The sequence below is a fragment of the Schistocerca americana genome, chromosome 7 (genome assembly GCF_021461395.2).
Source record: "Schistocerca americana isolate TAMUIC-IGC-003095 chromosome 7, iqSchAmer2.1, whole genome shotgun sequence".
Classification (NCBI taxonomy): Eukaryota; Metazoa; Arthropoda; class Insecta; order Orthoptera; family Acrididae; genus Schistocerca; species Schistocerca americana.
This window is the reverse complement of record NC_060125.1, coordinates 127,953,612-127,978,737: the sequence shown is the minus strand read 5'-3', so window position 1 is coordinate 127,978,737 and position 25,126 is coordinate 127,953,612. Positions and strand designations below refer to the sequence as shown.

Genomic DNA, 25,126 nt, shown 5'->3' with positions numbered 1-25,126 from the left:
GTTATCACACTTTTCCAGTTATCCCACTAGTTGCTCATTTGAGTACCTATGGCCAGGCGGTGTGGCCGAGCGGTTCTAGGCGCTACAGTCTGGAACCGTGCGATCGCTACGGTCGCAGGTTCGAATCCTGCCTCGGGCATGGATGTGTGTGATGTCCTTAGATTAGTTAGGTTTAAGTAGTTCTATGTTCTAGGGGACTGATGACCTCAGAAGTTAAGTCCCATAGTGCGCAGAGCCATTTGAACCAACCACTGATAATGATAGGCTTACACTGCGCATAAATAAAAAAAATGTTCAAATGTGTGTGAAATCTTATGGGACTTAACTGCTAAGGTCATCAGTCCCTAAGCTTACACACTACTTAACCTAAATTATCCTAAGAACAAACACGCACACCCATGCCCGAGGGAGGACTCGAACCTCCACCGGGACTAGCGGCACAGTCCATGACTGCAGCGCCTTAGGCGCATAAATAAGAACGTAAACAGATTTTTTTTTTAAAATCTTATGAAACTTGTATGAACAATCAGCTCCCTGGAGGAATAAAATAGTCTTGGTTTTTATTCGGCTTTTAGAAAAAAAAAAAGGCAAAGGATAAAGTAAAAAGGAGATGAATCCCGTGTCTTCTAAATATTGTTCGATATAATTAAATAAATGTCGATGCTCTGGCGTGTTTGCAGGTCACTTTGACTATAGTTTAAATTCTCGGTTCTCAGCTTGTGCAGAATTTACCTGACGACATCTGTGAAGAACGTCCGTTATGGATTACGCTTTGGCTGTTAGCAGACCACACTGTCTGCACCACAAAACACCGGGTCACATAGTCCCAGTCCCACTTGCAGTTCGCCAGACCAAAAGCTCAGAGGGGCCATAAAATAATTTCACTGTGTCATATAATTATTGATAGAATTCGAAATTTTAAAATGCTGTGATAATCTACTCATTAAGAGGTGTAATTTTGTCTTAAAGGTTCAACACAATAAGTCAAGGATTAAAATTAGCAACTATGGGTGTACAGGGTGTTAGTTTTCAGACAACTAAAAATCTCGAAAACTATGCAACGTACGAAGAAAATGTTCCAGGTGAAGATTTAATATCAGTAATGGGGCATCCGCATGTTCTACAACTGGCCACCTTCTGACCACCACTCCTGCGTCGGCGGGGACAGCTTTGCATTTTCAAATAGAAACCCTCCATTTTTATTGCATATTCGAATTCTACGTCGTATGCAAAGTATGACAGTGGCAAGACACAATCAATGCCTTCTCTGTGCAATAGCGATGGAACTACTGTCGATGACAGTGGTGCTAAAACACACTTACTACAAACAGCCTTCTAAAATTCCTTCACCAAGAAGACGAAGTGAACATAGCAGAATTCGAATCAAGAATAGCTGCCAACATGAGAAACTTAGAAGTAGATATCCTCGGAGTACCGAAGCAATATAAATCACTTAATAAAATCAAGTCTTCCGGTTCAGACTGTATACCAATTAGGTCCGTTTAGAGTATGCTGATGCAATACCTACATACATAACAATCATGTGCAACCGCTAACTCGTCGAGAGATCCGTACCCAGAGACTGGAAAGCTGCACAGGTCACACCAATATTCAAGAAAGGCAATAGGAGTAATACACTAAATTACAAGCCCATATCATTAACGTCAATATACAGCAAGGTTTTGGAAGATATATTATGTTCAAACATTAAAAATACCTCGAAGAGAACGGTCTATTGACACACAGTCAACACGGATTTACAAAATACCGTTCTTGTGATAAACAACTAGCTCTTTACACACACGAACTCGTGAGTGCTGTTGACAAGGGATTTCACACTGATGGCGTATTTCTAGATTTCCAGAGGGCTTCTGACGCTGTAGCTCACAAACGACTTGTAATCAAATTGCGTTCATATGGAATATAGTCTCAGTTACGTGACTGGATTAACGATTTCATGTCAGAGAAACAGAAGTGAATTCTGGCTTTCCCAAAGGTAGTGTTAAGGGCCCTTTAGTGTTCATATCCATATAAACGATTTAGGAGAATCTGAACAGCTGTCTTAGGTTGTTTGCAGATTATGCTATCATTTATCATTTAGTACAGTCGTCAGAAGAGTTGCAAAACGATTTAAGAAAGGTATCCGTATGATGTGAAAAGCCCAAGTAATGAAAAGTGTGATGTCATCCATGTGAGTGCTAAAATGAATGTGTTACACTTCGGTTACACGAGAAATCAATCAAATCTAAAGGCCATAAATTCAATTAAATATGTAGGAACTACAGTTAGGAACAATTTAAACTGGAAAGGACACACACAAAATGTTGTAAGGAAGGCGAATCAAAGACTGCGTTTTATTGGCAAAACGCTTAGTAGATGCAACAGATCTACTAAATTGACTGCCTACACTACGCTTGACGGTTCTGTTTTGGAGCACTGCTGCGTGGTGTGGGATTCTTACGAGATAGGCTTAACGGAGTACATCGAGAAAGTTCAAAGAAGGGCAGCAGTTTTTGTAGTATCGCGAAATAGGGGAGAATGTGTCACGGACATGTGACAGGATCTGGGGCACGCATCATTAAAACAAAGGCGTTTCTCGTTGCGGCGGGATCTTCAAGAAATTTCACGTCCGAAAGCGAAAATACTTTGTCGACGCCGACCTTCGTACGGAGAAACGATCGGGCTGCCAGATTTGTTAGTGGTAGGTTTGGTCATCACACGAGTGTTACGGAAATGCTTCAGGAACTCGGTTGGGAGTCTCTAGACGAAAGGAGGCGTTCTTTTCGTGAATTGCTACTCAGGAAATTTAGAGAACGAGCATTTGAGGCTGACTGCAGTACAATTTTACTGCTGCCAACTTATATTTCGCGGAAAGACCACAAAGATAAGATAAGAGAGATTAGGGCTCGTACAGAGGCATATAGGCAGTCATTTTTCCCTCGTTCTGTTTGGGAGTGGAACAGGGAGAGAAGATGCTAGTTGTGGTACTAGGTACCCTCCGCCACGCACCGTATGGTGGATTGCGGAATACGTATGTAGATGTAGATGTAGATCGCAAGAAAATAAGGGAAATCAGAGCTCGCACGGAAAGATATAGGTGTTAATTTTTGCAAAACTAGACATAATGTCTGATGGGGTAGCGGCAATCAGTGGTTTTACAATGTTACTTATAATCCGTCTTGATTGCAAAATGTTTATTCATATGACCGGTTGCTCTAGAACAGGGGTCTCCAAACTTTTTAGTCCGCGGGCCACATTGACTCCTCCACGAAGTCATAAGGGCCAAGATCTACCTAGTGGGATTAAAGCACCCTAGCACTCCATGCCCACCGTAATGTAAGGCTAAAGCAAAGATGAAATAGCAAAAATCTAAGGTTGTGGGAGTAGCTAGGACTGAAACGAACTACGATTTTTATTTAATTACATAATTTTGATTGGTAGACGTACCTGACCGAAATTCTGGCGTATTTTATTCTGGCGAATTTCACCGACGAAAAAGTATGTCATCGCACATTCTTCGCGAAAGTGGCCTGCAAAGTTAACGAAATCTCAAAATCATTGTTAGCAACACTATTACTGAAAGACGTAACCGAGGTAGAGTATGTCAATGCATTGTTATTTCAAGCGGCGCAACAATAAATTTAGTTATGTAGTCTTGTAGCGAGTAGCAGAGCCAGAGCATATATTTGATAGTTCTGTTGCGTGATTGTGTCTATGTTGCGAGTGTCTCACGATTTTTTTAGTGTTTTATGCACTGTACTAGTAGGTGAGACGACGAAGTGTGGGACAATTCGAAGTTTGAATTCGAAGAGACAAGGAAAATCTGAAAATCAAAATACGTATAGCAAGACTTGAGTATTTTTTCATTATATTTTTTAGTGGAACTAGAGTGTAATTGTGAGTGTTTAATTTAGTAATTAAAGTACCTTAAAAATAAATTCATTGCATTTTGTTTAGGCAGATTACTCCCTAGTTTTATTAGTATTAAGTAGCACAATTTTATTTTCAGGTTACAATCTTTTGTGAAGTTCTATACAAATATGGGAAAGAAACGAAAGGTTGGCAGTGAATGCAGAATTTTTAAAGAGTAGTGGGGGTGTCAATATTTCGTGATGGAGTCAAGCAACAAACCAATGTGTATTATTTGCAATGAAGCAGTATCAGTCTTCAGTATACAATACAAAACGTCATTATGAGACTAAGCACTCAGAATTACTCCAAGTTTAAAGGTTGCGAACGATTAGGAATGTATGAGTCTCTGAAACGCCAGCTGAAAACCCAACAGTCGCTGTTTAAGAAAGTAAATGTTGGCAGTATAGGTACCACCTCAAATATTTGGCGGGCCGGATACCGGGGATGTTCGGCCCAGGTACCGCGGGCCGGTTTGCCGGTTTCGGCCCGCGGGCCGTAGTTTGGAGACCCCTGCTCTAGACCCATCTTCAGATCTGATATTTCGGTTACAGGATCAACCCGTACGCACACAGCACATGCTGCGTCACATGATGGTTCTAGAGGAACCGAAACATTTTGCAATCAAGACGGTTTATAAGTAATATAGGTGTTAGCTTTTTCCGCGCTCTGTTCGAGAGAGATGTACCAGAGAATTACTGTGAAGGCGGTTCGATGGGCCCTCTGCCAGGCAGAAGATAAGTGTGGTTCGCAGACTAGCCGTGCAACGCAAGCTGTGCACGGACAGTCGACTGACACGAGCGGGTGGCTCGGCGGCAGGTGACGTACCTGGTGCGCGCGCCTCCTTCGCGGCCAGCATGGCCTCAGAACGACGCTCCGCTGCCCGGCGGCCGCTGTGTGGGAGGCGACCCTGGCCAGTCGGCTCGTCAGCAGACGCCGCCACAGGCAGGCATCCGCAGCGTCAGCGGTGCGTCGCACGCGTGTCGCGTATCGCGCGCACCTAGCCGCTCCGCTGACTTAACTACGCCGCCAGCCACCGTACCCGCAATCGCTAATCAAATCCGCGGTTAACCGGCCCGAAGGCTTCCGCTGCGGGGGGAGTGTTTCGTGTAACCGCATCGGACAAAACGCACTGCCTGACAAAAAAAAAAAAAAAAGTACACAGAAGGGGAGGAGGAAACGAAACTTCACAGCTTCAGAGGGTGTGTGATGTTTCAGTGGTTGCAATATCGAGTCAAATTTACAAAGAACCTGGCACTTGTCAGCATGAAGCCGTACTCCGTCTGGCCTGGATACGTGCACTGATTCGGTTCTGAAGGGAATCCCACAGCAGTTGTACGCTCTCCAGAGCACAGCCCTTATACAGGGTGACAATTACTGAACTATGTTACAAAAAGGTACGGCCAAATTTTCAGGAAACATTCCGCACACACAAAGAAAGAAAATATGTTATGTGGACATGTGTCCGGAAACGCTTACTTTCCATGTTAGAGCTCATTTTATTACTTCTCTTCAAATCACATTAATCATGGAATGGAAACACACAGCAACAGAACGTACCAGCGTGACTTCACTTTGTTACGGGAAATGTTCAAAATGTCCTCCGTTAGCGAGGATACATGCATCCACTCTCCGTCGCATGGAATCCCTGATGCGCTGATGCAGCCCTGGAGAATGGCGTATTGTATCACAGCCGTCCACAATACGAGCACGAAGCGTCTCTAAATTTCGTACCGGGGTTGCGTAGACAAGAGCTTTCAAATGCCCCCATAAATGAAAGTCAAGAGGTTTGAGATCAGGAGAGCGTGGAGGCCATGGAATTGGTGCGCCTCTACCAATCCATCGGTCACCGAATCTGTTGTTGAGAAGCGTACGAACACTTCGACTGAAAAGTGCAGGAGCTCCATCGTGCATCAACCGCATGTTGTGTCGTACTTGTAAAGGCACATGTTCTAGCAGCACAGGTAGAGTATCCCGTATGAAATCATGATAACGTGCTCCATTGAGCGTAGGTGGAAGAACATGGGGACCAATCAAGACATCACCAACAATGCCTGCCCAAAAGTTCACAGAAAATCTGTGTTGATGACGTGATTGCACAATTGCGTGCGGATTCTCGTCAGCCCAGACATGTTGATTGTGAAAATTTACGATTTGATCACGTTGGAATGAAGCCTCATCCGTAAACAGAACATTTGCACTGAAATGAGGATTGACAGATTGTTGGATGAACCATTCGCAGAAGTGTAAAAATGGTTCAAATGGCTCTGAGCACTATGGGACTTAACATCTTAGGTCATCAGTCCCCTAGAACTTAGAACTACTTAAACCTAACTAACCTAAGGACATCACACACATCCATGCCCGAGGCAGGATTCGAACCTGCGACCGTAGCAGTCCCGCGATTCCGGACTGCAGCGCCTAGAACCGCAGAAGTGTACCCGTGGAGGCCAATCAGCTGCTGATAGTGCCTGCACACGCTGTACATGGTACGGAAACAACTGGTTGTCCCGTAACACTCTCCATACAGTGACGTGGTCTGCGTTACCTTGTACAGCAGCAACTTCTCTGACGCTGACATTAGGGTTATCGTCAACTGAAGGAAGAATTGCCTCGTCCATTGCAGGTGTCCTCGTCGTTCTAGGTCTTCCCCAGTCGCGAGTCATAGGCTGGAATGTTCCGTGCTCCCTAAGACCCCGATCAATTGCTTCGAACGTCGGGACACCTTCGTTCTTGGAATCTGTCTCGATACAAAAGTACCGCGCCACGGCTATTGCCCCGTGCTAATCCATACATCAAATGGGCATCTGCCAACTCCGCATTTGTAAACATTGCACTGACTGCAAAACCACGTTCGTGATGAACACTAACCTGTTAATGCTACGTACTGATGTGCTTGATGCTACTACTGTAGAGCAATGAGTCGCATGTCAACACAAGCACCGAAGTCAACATTACCTTCCTTCAATTGGGCCGACTGGCGGTGAATCGAGGAAGTACAGTACATACTGACGAAACTAAAACGAGCTCTAACACGGAAATTAAGCGTTTCCGGACACATGTCCACGTAACATCTTTTCTTTATTTGTTTGTGACGAATGTTTCCTGAAAGTTTGACCGTAGCTTTTTGTAACACCCTATATATACGAGGCGTTTAATTAAGTAAGTAGCGTTTCGAAATTAAAAACAGACGTGCTAACTTATCTCAACAATTTTATTCTTACATGAAAGCCTGTATCTTAATCTACTTTTCTACATAATTTCCGTCAACATTGAGGCACTGGTCATAACGTTGTACCAATTTTTGAATACTCTCCTCATAGAAGTCTGCCGCCGGACTTGATAACCACTGCATCACCACTGTTTTGACTTTGTCATCGTCTTGAAGACGCTGACCGCCCAGGTGTTTCTTCAAGATGAAAAATGGGTGGCCTACGTCACACCAGAATCAAAGCAACAGTCAACGGAATGGCCGCATTCAGATTCACCCTGAAAAGTGAAGTTTAAGCAAAACAATTTCTGCCCGGAAAATCGTGTACACAGATTTTGGGACAGAAAAGAGTGTTGCTGGCGGAATTTCTGCCTCGTAATGAGACAGCCAATGCAGCAGCTTACTGTAAGACATTGTACAATCTGCGCCGTTCAATTCAGAACAAAAGACATGGCAGGTTGAGCAAGGGCATCGTTTTGCTGCAAGACAATGCCCGTCCGCATGTGGCGAATCAGACCAAAGATCTCATCACATCTTTTCGATGGTAAACTCTAGATCATCCTCCGAACAGCCACGATCTTGCGCCCAATGACTACCATCTGTTCCTGCACTTGAAGAAACACTTGGGCTGTCAGCGTCTTCATGACGAAGTCAAAACATTGGTGAGGCAGTGGTTAACAAGTCAGGCGGCAGACTTCTATGAGGAGGGTATTCAAAAACTGGTACAACGTTATGACAAGTGCCTCAAAACTGACGGAAATTATGTAGAATAGTAGATTAAGGTACAAGCTTTCATGTAAAAATAGAATTATTGAGATATCTTAGCACGTCTTTTTTTAATTTCAAAACGGTACTTACTTAAAAAAAACACGCCTCGTATATGTATAAACTACGGTGTGCACAGACTTTAATCAGCACGTACACGCCGCTGCATATGTTCGGATTTAGGTTATGACATGTTCGATATGCCTAGCATCATTGGCGATGATGCGGCGCAAACGAATAGCGAAACTCTGCACGACCCGCTGACCTGTCGGAACATCGATGCTGTCAGTGAACTCCTCAACGGCTGTTTTCAGCTCAGCAGTGGTTTTGGGGTTATTGCTGTACACCTTGTCTTTAATAAAGCCCCACAAATAGGAGCCGCAAGTGTTCGGATCCGGAGAGTATGGTGGCCAAGGGAGGCACATGTCAGTGGCCTCTGGGTATCCCAGGACATCGAACTCTCTCCTGCTTCGGTGCGGTCGAGCTCCGTCTAGCATGGACCACATTTTGTCGAATTCAGGGTCACTTTGGATAATGGGAATGGAATCATCTTCCAAAACCTTCACGTACCGCGCCATCAAGGTATATCGCACCGATTATTCCGTGACTGGACTACACACCACGCAAGAGACTTCTCGATAACGAAATACAGGTTCTCAGTCTCCCAAATGCCCCAATTTTGATTATTGACGAACCCATTCAAAAGAAAGTGGGTTTCGTCGCTAAACCAAACCATACTAATTCTCATCACGGCCTACGGCCAACCGTGCAGTTTGGACATCCTAACGCAAACCGTTCAGAAGTTATGACGATTTTATTTCATATAGTTGAATAATTGTCAACACGTACCTGGTCCGTCATATCCAGGATATTGGCAACGGGACGGAGTTGACACCAGAGCTGGTCCCACACATCCTGTCCGGAACAGATCTGGGGGGTCTTTCTCGCAAAAACAGTAGCTCAGTAACATGCAGGCATATCATAGACACACGTGCCCTGTGCTGGCCAGAACATCGCTGGCCATATCGCCTGCAACTCGTCGCTCTCTTCGGTCGCGCCATACAGATGCGATTTGCCAGGCGATTTCAACCATACAAAAGCGATATACCGAGCTGCTTTCAATCAGTATTTCGAACACCATTGTGCGGAGAGGTTTTACTGTGGTGTCACCGCCAGACACCACACTTGCTAGGTGGTAGCTTTAAATCGGCCGCGGTCCATTAGTACATGTCGGACCCGCGTGTCGCCACTGTGTGATCGCAGACCGAGCGCCACCACAAGGCAGGTCTCGAGAGACTGACTAGCACTCGCCCCAGTTGTACGGACGACGTAGCTAGCGATGCACACGGACGAAGCATTGCTCATTTGCAGAGCAGATAGAATAGCCTTCAGCTAAGTCAATGGCTACGACCAAGCAAGGCGCCATTAGTAACATTGCATGTATCTATGGAGTCTCACTTATATCGTCAATAGCGATGTACCAAGGATGGATTTAAGGTAAGTATTCCAGAAGCTACGTACTTTTCTTTATAGCATTCATTACGTATCCTGTTACAAACCTATCTCTTGCCTGCGTGAACTAAACGCGTGCCTTTCGGCTACTTCCGTGGCGTGGCTGTCTTGCTACGCCACAACATTTACAATGGGAAATGAACGGCTACACTTACAAGAGGTGGTATCTACTCACCTTATGTGAAACAAAACATGCATTATATTACATACACTATACAGACAACAATAAGAACCACCTACCTACTATAGTTAAGTTCATAAACAATGCGATGCGTAAGAACCACCTCCCTACCGTAGTTAAGAAGATACGACTTTATAAACAATGCGCTGCGTGAAAAACTGACGCATCATCCATGATATTTACACTTATTATTTTTGTGTTACAAACTCTATTCGCAGGACATTTCGCAGACAGTATCTACATAAGTTGCTAAATGCACATGCAAAATTAGATCATGGTAACGTACATAGTTCAGGAGTACAATGTCTAAAACACTAAGATAAGTGGAAAAATGCCGCATCATGCATGAAGTTTTAGTACAATAAAAGACACTACTAAAGTGAGTCGACTAAAGTATTTCCTTGGCACCTGACAGCGCTTTTGACGGCTTTCAACTGCGAATCGCAAAGGACAGTAGGCGAAAACGACAGCTGTCTTCAAAGGTATGAAGGGATGTTCCCATACAGACGTTTACAAGATCGGGTTGTAGACACGCGAGGCAGCTGCACCCAGAGTAGACAAAGCGTCAGGAGCACTTTTCTTAATATGGACACTGCAATCATACACGTATATATTATGTATATTTCTTTGTACGACTGTTTCATGTTTTGAGTGGTATTTTCACAAATAGATAGAAACGAAATATTTTCGACACTTCACTAGAGACACAGTTGATTTTTGGTTTCTTTTCGCGGGAATTGTTGGCTATGTTACATGATGCATTACACTGTGTACATTTTTGCAGTCTGTATTTTACAAATAATCCTTAGAAACACGGATTCTTCATTCATTTATCAGTGTTGCAGCCTAACTGCAGGTATGTACACAATGGCTCTGCAGTTTCGATGTGCCTATAGAAATGTTATGAATGGCAGCACTGGCGGTTTCCAGAATTGTTGTTTTCATTGTATGAGTGGGGGAGTTGTAGAATGTTAAACGACAAGTGTTTTGAGAAAATCTCTAGAGTAGGAACGGTTTAAACGTTTAAATCAAAAGTTCCACTCGAAGACTACGTCACTGAGTAAGAGTTAAAGTTTCAATGATGCATGTAGTTGTTTCACGATTAATCAGCAGGACCCCGGTATATTGTCATTAATGTAATGAACTTCCCACGAATTTCTACTTCTGAAATACAAGAACTGTAACGCTGGTCACTGAAGTGTCGGAGAGTAAGAATGTTTTTACAGCAGTACTAATGGAGAGACCCGGCTTTGTCCGGGTATTTATTTACAGCTGTGCGACCACGCCTGTACCACACAGCGTCTGGCCTCGTGCGTGATGTTTCTCAAGGCGTACCGCCTGGTCTATGAGCCGTACGATGACACAGTACTGAAGGTACACTCAGCGACATGTGCAGATACTGTCTGCGAAATTTATTGCAATTAGTATTAGTAGTAAAGACGTAACAAATATAAACGTGATGGACGGAGCGGAAGTTTTTCAAGCATTTAATTGTTTATGACGTCATATCTAAATGGCTCTGAGCACTATGGGACTCAACTGCTGAGGTCATTAGTCCCCTAGAACTTAGAACTACTTAAACCTAACTAAGGACATCACACACATCCACGCCCGAGGCAGGATTCGAACCTGCGACCGTGGCGATCTCGCGGTTCCAGACTACAGCGCCAGAACCGCGCGGCCACTTCGGCCGGCTGACGTCATATCTCATGAAATATGAGCCGCAAAATGACAGAAGTTTGTACTTACATCGAGTGGCACATGTGGATACTGTCTGTAAGACTTGTGACGAATGCAGTTAGTAGTAAAGAGATACATCGTAACATCATGTGTCAGGCGGTACATTTACTACATGAACAGCGGAAAAGCAGTAAGCGATAAACTTTTTCCTTTCATCGTTTTCTAGCGGTTATCACAGAGAGAAACTTTCGTAAAGGTTCGAAATGACGTGTGAAGTTTGTTGCAGTTCGATAAGTGTTCTCATTGACAGATACTGGATGGATAAAGTCTGAGAATTCACGCGTCGCAGATTATGCTTCCACGCCTTTCAAGGAAAGATGATTCTTACCCCCAAAACGACTGTCGCCTGACACTAAGGTATATGTGTACCAACTTTTGTTAAAATCGGTACAGTTGTTTAGGAGGAGATGCGGAACATACATACTTACTTACGCACACTCTCTCGCACACGCACGCACACACACACACACACACACACACACACACACACACACACACACACAGATTTCGATAATATGTATGGATGAAACTTTCTGGCAGATTAAAACTGTGTGCCGGGCCGAGACTCGAACTCGGGAGCTTTGCCTTTCGCGCGCAAGTGCTCTACCAACTGAGCTTCCTCACAGCTTCTGCCAGTACGTCGTCTCCTACCTTCCGAACTTTACAGAAGTTCTCCTGCTGTGAGGACGAAGCGTGAGTCGTGCTTGGGTAGCTCAGTTGGTAGAGCACTTGCCCGCGAAAGGCAAAGGTCCCGAGTTCGAGTCTCGGTCCGGCGCACAGTTTTAATCTGCCAGGAAGTTTCATATCAGCGCACACTCCGCTGCAGAGTGAAAATATCATTCTCGAATATATATGGATTATTCCTCAGTGCAAGCGGAAACTGCGTATTCCATTTCACTTTTTAGAGTAGTTTATGGTCTCTCGCATACAGCGCTTACTCCACGTCGACTTAGAGACAAGGAAGGAAACTACACAACCACGCTCTGCATTTCAGAAAACGAATCGCGGAGAGTCAGTTATACCACCACGCACAGCCGGTTCGTCGCATTCTATTTATTTGACTGCTTGCGCTCCGCGATCAGTAGCTGCGAATCGCCCACCGGCCAGCGATCTACCGGTCAGGTCGCGCGAACAGGCGACGGACTGCTGCGATCCGGCGCACGTGTGTGGCCCATTGGAAAACTTAGGATGATGAGAGTGCAGAGAGAGAGAGAGAGAGAGAGAGAGAGAGAGAGAGAAGAGAAGGTGGTGTGGCAGCACTTGGCGGGACGTCGTGACGGTGGGAGGGCGACCCGTGCGGCCGTGGCACAGCCAAGAGCTGGCGAGGGGCAGCAGGCGCAACAGGTAAGCTACTGCCGGCGTGGAGGGCTGCAGTGAGGGACGGGGAGGGGGGGGGGGGGGTGGAAAGGGGGGGGGGGGGGGCTGCAGCCCTGCCGCCCTCGCAACGGCTTCACCAGCACCGAGAGGCACGTCTCACCGCAGACGTCCCACTTGCCGCTTCACCATGGACGTTCGCGCTAAACCTCTACCGGGTCTTTCACAATAAGCCGCGAAAACTGGTGCAAGGATACGACAACAGAAGCAAACACATTCTAGTAAACACGGGTCCGCAAAATAGCCTTTTGCGCGGTAACTGCCAACCTGTTTTTACGAGCCGCCGCTGACTTCAGTACAAAATTTTTTCCTAGTTAGTGCAAAATTTGAAATCAAACGTTTCGCTGAAGTCCCCATCTAACAGTGATCGCATTTCATTGGTTCAAATGGCCCTGAGCACTATGGGACTTAGTCCCCTAGACTTAGAACTACTTAAACCTAACCAACCTAAGGACATCACACACATCCATGCCCGACGCAGGATTCTAACCTGGGACCGTAGCAGCAGCGCGGTTCCCGACTGTAGTGCCTAGAACTGCTCGGCCACAACTCGCATTTCATTCACGGCCAACTTTAACACGAAGCAGAATACTGTTTCAGCACGGTTCACGTTACAGTTCACTGTACAATCGTTCCACGTGCTGTCCTCGCGTTCGGATGCGATGTTACAATCGTCGGAATACGAGGTCCATCTGGCCACTGTTTCTAGTACCGTGTGTCCGGCCACCGCATCCGAGCCAGCGAGCCGTCACTCACGACACTAGATTACTGCTAAATATTTTCCTATTACTGAAATTGCTTTCTGGGATGACGACCTATCATTTTGATTGTCAGGTTACCTTGAAATGGTACAGATATCTCAGGAGCCGAAGTTTCGTGCCCTTGTGAGTAATGGCACTTGCGTTTTAGTTCGATGGTATTTCTTTGAAACTAAGCTCTACTCCAGAGCACAGTTACGAACACCAAATTCGGTATGAGGCTCTATCTAGACATTATATTGATGTAGTCAGTGTCGTTTTGTAATCGGAGTAGTAGGTTTTGAGCTATCCGTACTTGTTTCCATTTTTGATCACATCGTTGTAGGTTATTTGGTATCAGTTTTCGTAGGCGGTCAAAATTATTAACATCGTTCAGAAAGGCATATCAGATGAGTCAGATGCGTCAATCTTGACATACCTACATCTATAGCGCCGGGAACAGTAATTTCTAAAGGATTTCCTATACTTGGGAAAACAAAATTTTATCATATTAATCTTTTCAGTTCGACCATTTTCACAACCCATTTATTTTGTATTTTAGATATATTTGGTGTGGACAGTTCTGTTTATGTCAAAGCACATTAGACGTAGCACAGATCTTCATTACCCAGCATAATCTGAACCATGCGACATCGATATTTCATATATAATATTTGCTCTCGTTGCAGTTCATTGTGTGCCATGTTGGGTTATTTTTCGTAGTTGTTAACCTCAATCTGACAGATTTTGATCAAATTCATTTCATGTCATGCTGGCTTATTTTTCATAGCAATTATGGTCAGTTACATAAAGTTTGATCAAATTTACTACGATATCTTTGAAAAATAAGCTAGACAAATTTTGATCAACTTTAGTATAGCACTGATGAAAAATAAGCCAGCGCGACACATAGCGAACTCAAATGAGAATAAATTCTCCATTATATCTGAAATATCGTTGTCATGTGGATCAGATCATGCTGGATACTGAAGGTACGACAATTAAGACGTTTATATCGTATACTCATACACTCACATATTACGGTAAGCTATAACTATGTACAATTGTGACATATTCTAACACAGATCTGAGCTACGTCAAAAGTGTGATAACGTAAATAGACCTGTCCACATCATATACATGCCAGATCCGAACAAGCGGCATGTGAAAATTGTCAGTCAATTAATAAAAAGCAACTTTGGTGCATGCAATTAAAAATTATTTTCTTCGAACTTTTATCAGTTACAAAAGTTCGTATGGGCACAACTTTATACGATGGTTGGAACTTTAATAGTGCTAAGAGTATCCCACGACTTCCACATCGCTGGCAAAGGGTTATACACAATGCTGGTGACTAGTTTTTGGTCAGTAAAACTTTCAAGCACGTATCTATTTTGTACGAGCTGTAAATAAATAGTTGCCACTATTAAAGTTCCAACCCTCGAAGTTACTGCACTGAAGAAAAGTTACAGGGAGTTGGAATATGCCAGAGTTGTGTTGCGGGAAGCGACTGAATGCTTCATTAGGTGTACGTCCTAGCGTACAAATCAACAATCATTCTGCACAGGATTTCTACCGTTACATCCACAAGGCGCAGAAATTTATTTATTTGTCTTATTTATTTAATTTTTCACCCTGATCTTCTTAGGGACATCAGGCGCTCTCTTACATCGGGCGAGGGTTTCACACATACAGTATCTGTTACATAATGATTGCCTAAGAAAATAACAATTGTAATATGACAACTGGTATGAAAATTATTTGAGTGTGTGAAGTGACGGTGTGAGTAAATTTACTGATTATGATCTAACAAAATTAAAAGTGGCATCACATGTACTACTGCAGCTCCAGTCCCCAATAGTGATAATAATAATAATAATAATAATAATAATAATGGCACAGGAACTGGGAGACAGTGAAGCTACGCAGGGTCCATGTAGCTCGATACTCTTATCCTCGGAAAATTACAAAGTTTACAGCAGCGACGTGCTGTGAAATTACTTCGAAAATTTTGCGGCGGGTTTTGAATCCTGTTTCTGGAGAGATCCACCTAGTGGACACTTATAACGAAACTGTGGTTTGAACCATGCCGTCAACTTTTTTCTGTGACGTTCTTCGGTTTTAAACAGTCACACTGAGTAGGGACTACACATAATTTTAGTTACTACTACAAATAATTTTGGTTACATACGTTCAAGGGTGCACTGGACCTTTTGTAGGCGTTCCGTTCCGTGCTATAAAATCTGCGTGCCAACACAAAAGCACAAGGGATATTTTAGAGTGTTTTTTTTCCTATGAACTTTTACTATTTTTCATTCTTCAACTGATGCAACAACAGGATTTTGATAGATTTTTATGTTTGGCGTTTCCAAGTGACAGCTGGTTCATTTTATAGCAGAAACTATGGCATTATCTCCGTGGATTTTCTGGGTAGACAATATTTTGGCACTTATTCCTATGCCCTCTCCGTAAGTCAGATACACGCCGCACACCTAATCGGGAGTTGAAAAACAACTGCCGGCCGGGGTGGCCGAGCGTTTGTAAGCGCTACAGTTTGGAACCGCGCAACCGCTACGGTTGCAGGTTCGAATCCTGCCTCGGGCGTGGATGTGTGTGATATCCGTAGGTTAGTTAGGTTTAAGTAGTTCTAAGTTCTAGGGGAGTGATGACCTCAGAAATTAAGTCCCATAGTGCTCAGAGCCATTTGATTTTTTAAAAAAGAACTGATAGACTGACCATTAGAACTGTAGAGGAATACCAAGACTCAAGTACAGTAAAAATGGTACAAATGGATGTAGGTTGTAGCATTTATGGAGGCATGAAGAGGGCTGCGCGGGGTAGGCTAGCGGGTAGAGCTGCATCAAACATGTTGTGTATGACTTTGTACACAACGGTACGGAGATGTGGGCTACAGAGTGGGGCAGCAGTCGTCGTCGTCGTCGTCGTCGTAGGAAAGCTGGACAGAAGCATAAATGATGAGGCAACAAGCAAATACAGTAACCAAAAGCCTTACTTAACTGGTGGCTTTTTCCAAGCGTACGAAGACACTTTGCAGACAATGCAGCAAGAAACAGAGTCCAGCTAATACATAAGCGACAAGGACGAGGCTCTCTGTACTAAAGCACGAACGGTGGAGTCATAGGCCGCGACGTCTGAGTAGCACTTCCCCTGCCAACTTTATGACGCCCCTAGGGTGGTATCGATGCATGATACCATAAAATCAGTCTTCAGTCAACAACACAATGGCATCTAAAACAAGTTTACCTGGCTTTCAGTATGTCTCGTGAAAATGAAAGAAAATACAGCGTGTCTCAAAATCAATATAGGGGTTTTAAGGTTCTGTAGCATTTTTTACATTCAATATACAATTACAAATCATACATCGAAGGAAAGAGCAGCTGAAACAGTTTTTCTTCCAAGTTTTCAATGCAAATATCATTCGTCACACATAGACGAGTCCATCTCAGACCTTGGTCAGTACGTTTGGAGAAATTGTTGCAACAATGCCTTTTCTAAAGTTTAGTAAATCAGCTGGTAGCGGTGGCAGATTCACATAACCTCCAAAAGCAAAAACCGGATGATGTCAGATCGTGTGTGAACGTGGAAGCCATGCAGAACAAGTTCTGCCATCCACTCCCTTGCGGCCACTCCAGCGGTCGGGAACAATGTCAATTCAACCAACTGCGTACTGAGTTACTATCTTGCTGCCACATAAAGTTCTGGAATTCAACTTCTTCCATCTGAGGAAACAGCTATAATTCTGGAGCGCCAAGATGAGAAACACCAGTTAGAGTAAGTTGCTCCACGGAAAAAGAAAAGCCTCAAGCTTGCCGCCGGGATATGCAGAAAAAACTTCCACTTTAAGGGAGTCTCGTTGCAACTGTGCCATGTCGTGGGGAGTCCCTGACCCTCAGATGTGGACATTACGTATGTTCTCATTTCCACTTAGACGAAACGTCGATTCATCGGTGACGACGACGTGATCAAGAAAATCCCCATCGTCGGGTAGCAACATTTCGTCTGCAAAGTTAGCACGCTGTAGGATTCTGCAAGCGATAAGAGCGTAGTTGTAAGCATCTCCTTAAAAAGTCACCGCACAGACTCACTGGAATTGCTTATTCTACACTAGTCTTTCGAACTGATTTCTCAGTGCTATGTGTGAAAGATTCTCATTCGTTCATCGCGTTCTTCAGTCACTCTCGGTCGATCCGTAATCCTCCCTTCGCTCACTGACACACAGACTAAACTTTTGTGTTGTTCTTTAATTTAATGTATTATTTATAAGTGGAATGTAATAAATGCTACAAAGCCTTAAAACCTGTATATTTATTTTCAAACACCCTGTGCTTCAATGGCTAAGTAAGTTAACAATGTATTATGTATCCCCACCATGACCACAAACAGTAAATCTAGAGTCCAACGTTGTGTCAGTTCATCCAGCCCAACTGTCGAAGAATGTAAGCTCAAGGCATTCATTCATGGTACGAGTTTTGCACCTAATTGGAAGGCAACGTTACACGCTCAGTGACTAGTGTGGCTGCGCCCCCACTCCTCAATCAAATGGCTTTGTCTCAGTGCTGCGATGTGTTACTGATAGCGCTAACGGAGGAGTGTGCCGGATGAATGGCATACGTCGAGAACGGGGAATGGGTGGGTTTTCTCTCTATTGCATTTTCCGTCTATTTCAGTTTAAATTACATTATGGTAGCGAGTCTGACAATGCTTCGAAATCGCTAAATATGTATGGGAAATGGATGCGCGTCCTAGTCTCCTTTTGCCCCCTCTCGGTCCATGACAACCTCACTCCTTTCTATCCATCTTCGCCTCTTCTTCCCCCTCATCCCTCTCCTAATCTCCTTCTTTCGTTCTCTATGTCCATTTCCTCCCCCACCCGTCCCTGTCCATCTGTTCTCTCCCTCACCTTGAGATTAGTTTACTGTTATTGCGAACGAAGCATTAATTCGGAATTGAACATGCTTGAAATGCACGAACAAATAGCATGGGGATCATTGGTATATGCGGTATGAGAGATCTCTCCAGCTCCTGTATCTGTGAAGCGCGCGAGGTGACGCAGTGGTTAGCACGCTGGACTCTCATTCGGAAGGACAATGGTTCAAATTCACGTCTCACAATCTTGATTTAGGTTTTCCGTGATTTACCTAAACCGCTCCAAGAAAATTTCGGGTTGTTTCCTTTGAAAGGGCACCGCCGATTTCTTCCCCATCCTAGAAACATTATTCCACGTTTGTGCTCCATCTCTAATCACCTCATTGTCGTCAATACGTTAAACCCTAATCGTGCTTGCTTGTTTGCTTCGATCTGTGAGGATACTAGCTTGAATGTCAGGATTTCACATAGTTTTAATCTTTTATGGGTAGGATTACAAAGTTTCAGACAATTCAGAATCCGTAGTAGTATTCCAATCATAAACCAATAAGCCCTAAATACAACTTTCCTGTTTTCTGTTACAACCGATTGCGAGGAAGAAAGACAACAGCACCTAGTTGTATTACATATATTCATTTTCAGAAAAAACAGGACAAGTGACAGGACGTTCATATTCACAGGACATATACCTTGGTGTGTTCTACATAAATGATTTGCATTTCAGTCATCTCAGTTCAGCAAGTGTCCTGTTGCCTAGTAGGCACAGGGTCCGCCATGGGCCCTGACAACTTTTTCCATGCGTGATGGCATCGATGCGTGTAAGGCACGAGTGTCGTCCTGTGGTAAAGCCATCCATGCTGTTTCCAAAGTTCATCTGTGGTGGTCGGTATTTGGTCACAGCACATTTTCGACAAGTCTGGTGATTTGGCGGGCCAGGGTAAAAGGCTGATATCCTGTGTCGCGAAGAAGGCATGTGCTCGTGCAACAACACGTGGTCGTGCATTCTCTTGCTGAAAAATGGGTTTTGGGGTATTGTGCAGAAAGGGTATGGCTCCAGGTCGCCCAATGTCATTCACGTAGGCCACACTGCTCACAGTGCCCTGGACAAGCACCAGCTGCAATTTCTGGTTGTACCCGTTAGCACACCACATAATAAGCCCTTGAGTTAGCGCCGTATATCTTGTGTGAATGCAGTCACTGTGATGCCGCTTCCCCTGTCTGCGGCGAACCACGATGCGCCTTGTTTTTTTCAACCAAACGGAACCTGGATTCGTCCGAAACCCTGTCTGATGCCGTTCCTGTCCCCAGTGAAGTCGTTCCACACACCTTTGTCGTCTACCATGTTCCTGCACATTCGTCACAAGTAGGTCCAGGTGGAGGACGTGTACGTAACACATGGGGTAATAAACGGCGACGGACTGTCACTCCTGGTGCTGTACGATGTGTTACAGTGTTCCATTCTTGCACCAGAGCCGAGGAGGACGCAGATCTGTGCTGCACTGTCATTCGGATGAAATGTCGGTCTTCTCGGCCGGTTCTCTCTGTGGTGAGACCTGACCCCTTTTCGTCGTGTTCTATAACCATCTGTGAAGCATTTGGTACATACCTTTGCACTGCCCAAACACTGTCCCACGAGAGCAGCAATTTTACGGGTGGCCGCATCGTATTCCCTCATGTCAATAATGCGCCCTTTGACTGATTTGATGGTACAGTTCGCGCATACATCTGCGAGGCATCCTGCATCTCTACTCAAATCACACTGATCCATTACCTTCCGTTTACAGCGACAACGAGATCCACACACAGTTTACCGATAGGTGGTGTTGCACCGCAATATTTATGTTGACCTTGAACCCGCGAGCCGAAATGGTTTATATGCTAATCATTTCACACACGCACACACACACACACACACACACACACACACACACACACACACACACACACACACATAACGTCCACCCATCATGAAAAATATTGAAGTAAATTGGGCAAGAACTTTTCTAGATTGTTTCCCACAACGTTTCCCATTATATAGTGTAATGGATTTCGTGGCATACAACCATCATCAGATACTGAACACAAAATGGAATATCACATCTGCTAACGCCAATATATAAACAAATATCAAAGTGGAGACTTCGCTATACGTAGTCTTATGTCGGAGCATCTACGGCATAAAGAAGTGGTAACTGCCAAATTAAACAACCCACACTGAAAACACACACACTGGCCGCTGTGGCCGAGCGGTTCTAGACGCTTCAGTCTGGAACTGTGCAACCGCTACGGTCGGAGGTTCGACTCCTGCCTCGGGCATAGATGTGTGTGATGTCCTTAGGTTAGTTAGGTTTAATTAGTTCTAGGGGACTGATGACCTCAGAAGTTAAGTCCCATAGTGCTCAGAGCCATTTGAACCATTTTTTGAGGCATCCCAGTCGATGTGTCGTGAAGTTTTAGTATGCCACATGGAATTAAAGGTGTGACGCGAAATGTTTTTCTGGCCTAAAGTCCAAACTTCACAAGTTCATGATACTATGCATCTTACTTTCCAACGCAAGCTCCAATAATTTCGTATTGAAAATGTTGCGCCTGAGGAACTATGAGCTACTTACCAAAACACGTTTCGGGACGCGTAATCCCATTATGAAGTGCTTAAGGTTTCTCCACAACAGATAACGTGTACACTCTGTACATAAAAGGAAATGTTGCGACTGACTGACTTATCATTACCCAGTCCCAACCGCTAAGGACAGAAACTTGAAATTTGGAGAGAGTGTTGATTTTACACTGTACGCGTAGCATAAGAAGGGATTTTTCGTAATTCGATCTCTAAGGGAGTGTAACAGAAGATGAAATATTTTTTGAAAATATGTCACTATTAAGCCAATTTTGAAGCCAGACCTACTAAAAATTGGTATCTAGTTTTCAGTTAGAAATAAACACGTGCTTCAGCTTTTTTAGAAATTGAAACCTTATGGGAGGCGAAACAGTGGGCAAAACTTTGAGAATAAATAATTATTAAAGAACTACTAAAATATTTTTAAAGCTATATCTATGAAAACTGGTTGTAATGGTACAGTACCCTTACGTAGTATCGATTATGCACTATGCAGAGATCATACATGGTTTAAGCAAAGACTGCAGTGCAGTCAACAATGTGCGAGTGGGTGAGGAGTAGTCGAGTGTTGTAGTCCGTGGGTGGAAGTCGGGTGTGAGAGTCTAGAGAGAGAGGTTGCTCGGTAGCGAGGCCGGATATTAGTGGCAGAATGTCACACAGTGTTTCATGTTCATAAATGTTTATAAATTGAGTGATTTAATTAATAAATTCCAGAATTTAAGAAAGAAGATGTTATCATTTAGTAGTTTTCACAATAACGGAAGTGAACAACAATCAGTCTCATGACAAGGAGGAAAGATATATATTATGCTAAAACAATTAAAATATAACTTCACCTACAGCGTATGCGAATAATATAGTTCGGTGCGAAACTGGGAGGGGAGGGGGGGGGGGGGTTACATGGTATTTGACCTCTCGGTTACAAATAAAAATACACTACTGGCCACTAAAATTGCTACACCACGAAGATGACGTGCTACAGACGCGAAATTTAACCGACAGGATGAAGATGCTGTGACATGCAAATGATTAGCTTTTCAGAGCATTCACACAAGGTTGGCGCCGGTGGCGACACCTACAACGTGCTGACATGAGGAAAGTTTCCAACCGATTTCTCATACACAAACTGCAGTTGACGGGCGTTGCCTGGTGAAACGTTGTTGTGGTGCCTCGTGTAAGGAGGATAAATGTGTACCATTACGATTCCGACTTTGATAAAGGTCGGATTGTAGCCTATCGCGATTGTGGTTTATGGAATCGCGACATTGCTACTCGCGTTGGTGGAGATCAAATGACTGTTACCAGAATATGGAATCGGTGGATTCAGGAGGTTAATACGGAACGCCGGATTGTGCAGCCACGTCTCGATCCCTGAGTCAACAGATGGGGACGTTTGCAAGACAACAACCATCTGCACGAACAGTTCGACGACGTTTGCAGCAGCATAGACTATCAGCTCAGAGACCATGGCTGCTACCCTTGACGCTGCATCACAGGCAGGAGCGCCTGCGATGGTGTACTCAACGACGAACCTGGATGCACGAATGGCAAAACGTCGCTTTTTCTGATGAATCCAGGATCTGTTTACAGCATAATGATGGTCGCATCCGTGTTTGGCGACATCGCGGTGAAAAAAAATGGTTCAAGTGGCTCTGAGCACTATGGGACTCAACTGCTGTGGTCATAAGTCCCCTAGAACTTAGAACTACTTAAACCTAACTAACCTAAGGACATCGCACACATCCATGCCCGAGGCAGGATTCGAACCTGCGACCGTAGCGGTCGTGCGGTTCCAGACTGTAGCGCCTTTAACCGCTCGGCCACTCCGGCCGGCGACATCGCGGTGAAAGCACATTGTAAGCGTGTATTCGTCATCGCCATACTGGCGTATCACTCGGCGTGATGGTATGGGGTGCCACTGGTAACACGTCTCGGTTACCTCTTGTTCGCATTGACGGCACTTTGAACAGTGGACGTTACATTTCAGATGTGTTACGACCCGTGGCTCTACCCTTCATTCGATCCCTGCGAAACCCTACATTTCAGCAGGAAAATTCACGACCGCATGTTGCAGGCCCGGAAGGGGACTTTCTGGATACAGAAAATGTTCGACTGCTGCCCTGGCCAGCACATTCTCCAAATCTCTCACCAAATGAAAACGTCTGGTCAATGGTAGCCGAGCAACTGGCTCGTCACACTACGCCAGTCACTACTCTTGATGAACTTTGGTATCATGTTGAAGCTGCATGGGCAGCTGTACCTGTACACGCCATCCAAGCTCTGTTTGACTCAATGCCCCGGTGTATCGAGGCCGTTATTACGGTCAGAGGTGGTTGTTTTGGGTACTGATTTCTCAGGATCTATGCACCCAAATTGCGTGAAAATGTAATCACTTGTCAGTTCTAGTATAATAGATTTGTCCAACGAATACCCGTTTATCATCTGCATTTCTTTTTGGTGTAGCAATTTTAATGGCCAGTTGTGTACATACATGTTTCAGTGTTTTTGCAAATGAACCACTAATGGGGTAAAATAGTGGGTGAAATATTTTATGAAAATATTTCATTGTGAAAGCATTTTTAAACCTAAGTCTATTAAAGTTGTCGTTTGGCTTCTCGATTAGAAGTGAAAGAAATACGTTTAATTGTTTTCGTAAATTCAGTCCCTAAGGGGGTGAAACAGCGACAGACTGACTCACTGCCGAAAGCGCTAAGGACAGAAACTAGAAAAATGTAGAGAGTTTGGATCGTATACTGTAAGTTCTCCTTTAGGAGGGGATTGTTCGAAATTCCACTCCTAGGGGAGGTGACATAGGAAGTGAAAGACTTTTTGGAAACATGTCACTACTTAAGGCAATTCTGAAGCTAGACCATTGAAAATTGATGTTTGATTTCCCGGTCAAAAATAAAGAAATACATGTTTGACCATTTATGGAAATTCAGCGATCAAGGGGATAAAATAGTGAGTGAAAATTTTTTTAAAGTAATTCATTATTAAAGAACTTCTAAAGCATTTTTAAAGCTGCATCTATAAACTCTGTATTTGACTTCTCGATCAGGAATAAAAAAGATACGTGTTTCACTGTTTTTGGAAATTCAGACCCTAAGAATGTGAAATAGAGAATCAAAATTTTTAATAAACTATTTCGAGACACCAAAAAATTTAAAGCTAGATCTATGAAAACTGGTATTTCACTTGTCGGGTATATATAAAGAAATGTGTGTTAGAGGATGAAAGTTTCTATTGAAATATCACCACAAGAACACAAAAGGCATAATTAAAAAGAAAACTCGGACTCCAGTTACCAGCATCACTTTTTGGTCTGAAGTACATTTGGAAGCTAACAACACAAAAATTTCTTTCACTAAGAAGAAAAAAAATCTGTGCAGACCATACAGACTACGGTCGTTAAGCTAGTAATTTAAAATCAATCTGGAAACCATGTGCACAGGTGTACTGTCATTTGTGCTTGGCGGTAGTTCGAGCGATGGTGATAACCTGGAACGATGGTTCCTTTCTCTTCGCACTCAGTGAAAGCAGGGATAAAAACAGCCTGCCCACTTGGTCTGTTTGCTTGTATGTGCGGCCTAAGTAGATTGTGGTATAAAAATTGAATTTCAGTTTTATGGTATTTCCTTGCTGTATAGGCAGAGGTAATAAATAATCAACGGCGATAGGTAGTTTCAGTGTCTCGACTAATACTGATTATGCTTCTGAGATGATACTCCAAAAATCAAGGTGAACAGCCTCAGTCAGTGCCTGTTGTTGTTGTTGTTGTTGTTGTGGTCTTCAGCCGTGAGACTGGTTCGAAGCAGCTCTCCATGCTACTCTATTCTGTGCAAGCTTCTTCATCTCCCAGTACCTACTGCAGCCTACATCCTTCTGTATCTGCTTAGTGTATTCATCTCTTGGTCTCCCTCAACGATTTTTACCCTCCACGCTGCCCTCCAATACTAAATTGGTGATCCCCCGATGTCTCAGAACATGTCCTACCAACCGATCCCTTCTTCTAGTCAAGTTGTGCCACAAGCTCCTCTTCTCCCCAATTCTATTCAATACGTCCTCATTAGTTATGTGATCTACCCATCTAATCTTCAGCATTCTTCTGTAGCATCACATTTCGAAAGCTTCTATTCTCTTCTTGTCCAAACTATTTATCGTCCATGTTTCACTTCCATACATGACTACAGTCC

At 44.0% G+C, this 25,126-nt stretch overlaps 1 protein-coding gene and 1 non-coding gene across 2 annotated transcripts in view; one reads left to right on the top strand and one right to left on the bottom strand.

Moving 5' to 3' along the window:
* Positions 1 to 25,126, bottom strand: part of LOC124622783 (LIM domain-containing protein ajuba-like) — an 853,017-nt gene that overhangs the window by 397,594 nt on the left and 430,297 nt on the right. The gene's annotated exons all lie outside the window — the stretch shown is intronic.
* On the top strand, positions 12,021 to 12,095 carry Trnas-cga. Its single transcript has one exon. It is a non-coding gene; the product is annotated as a tRNA-Ser (tRNA).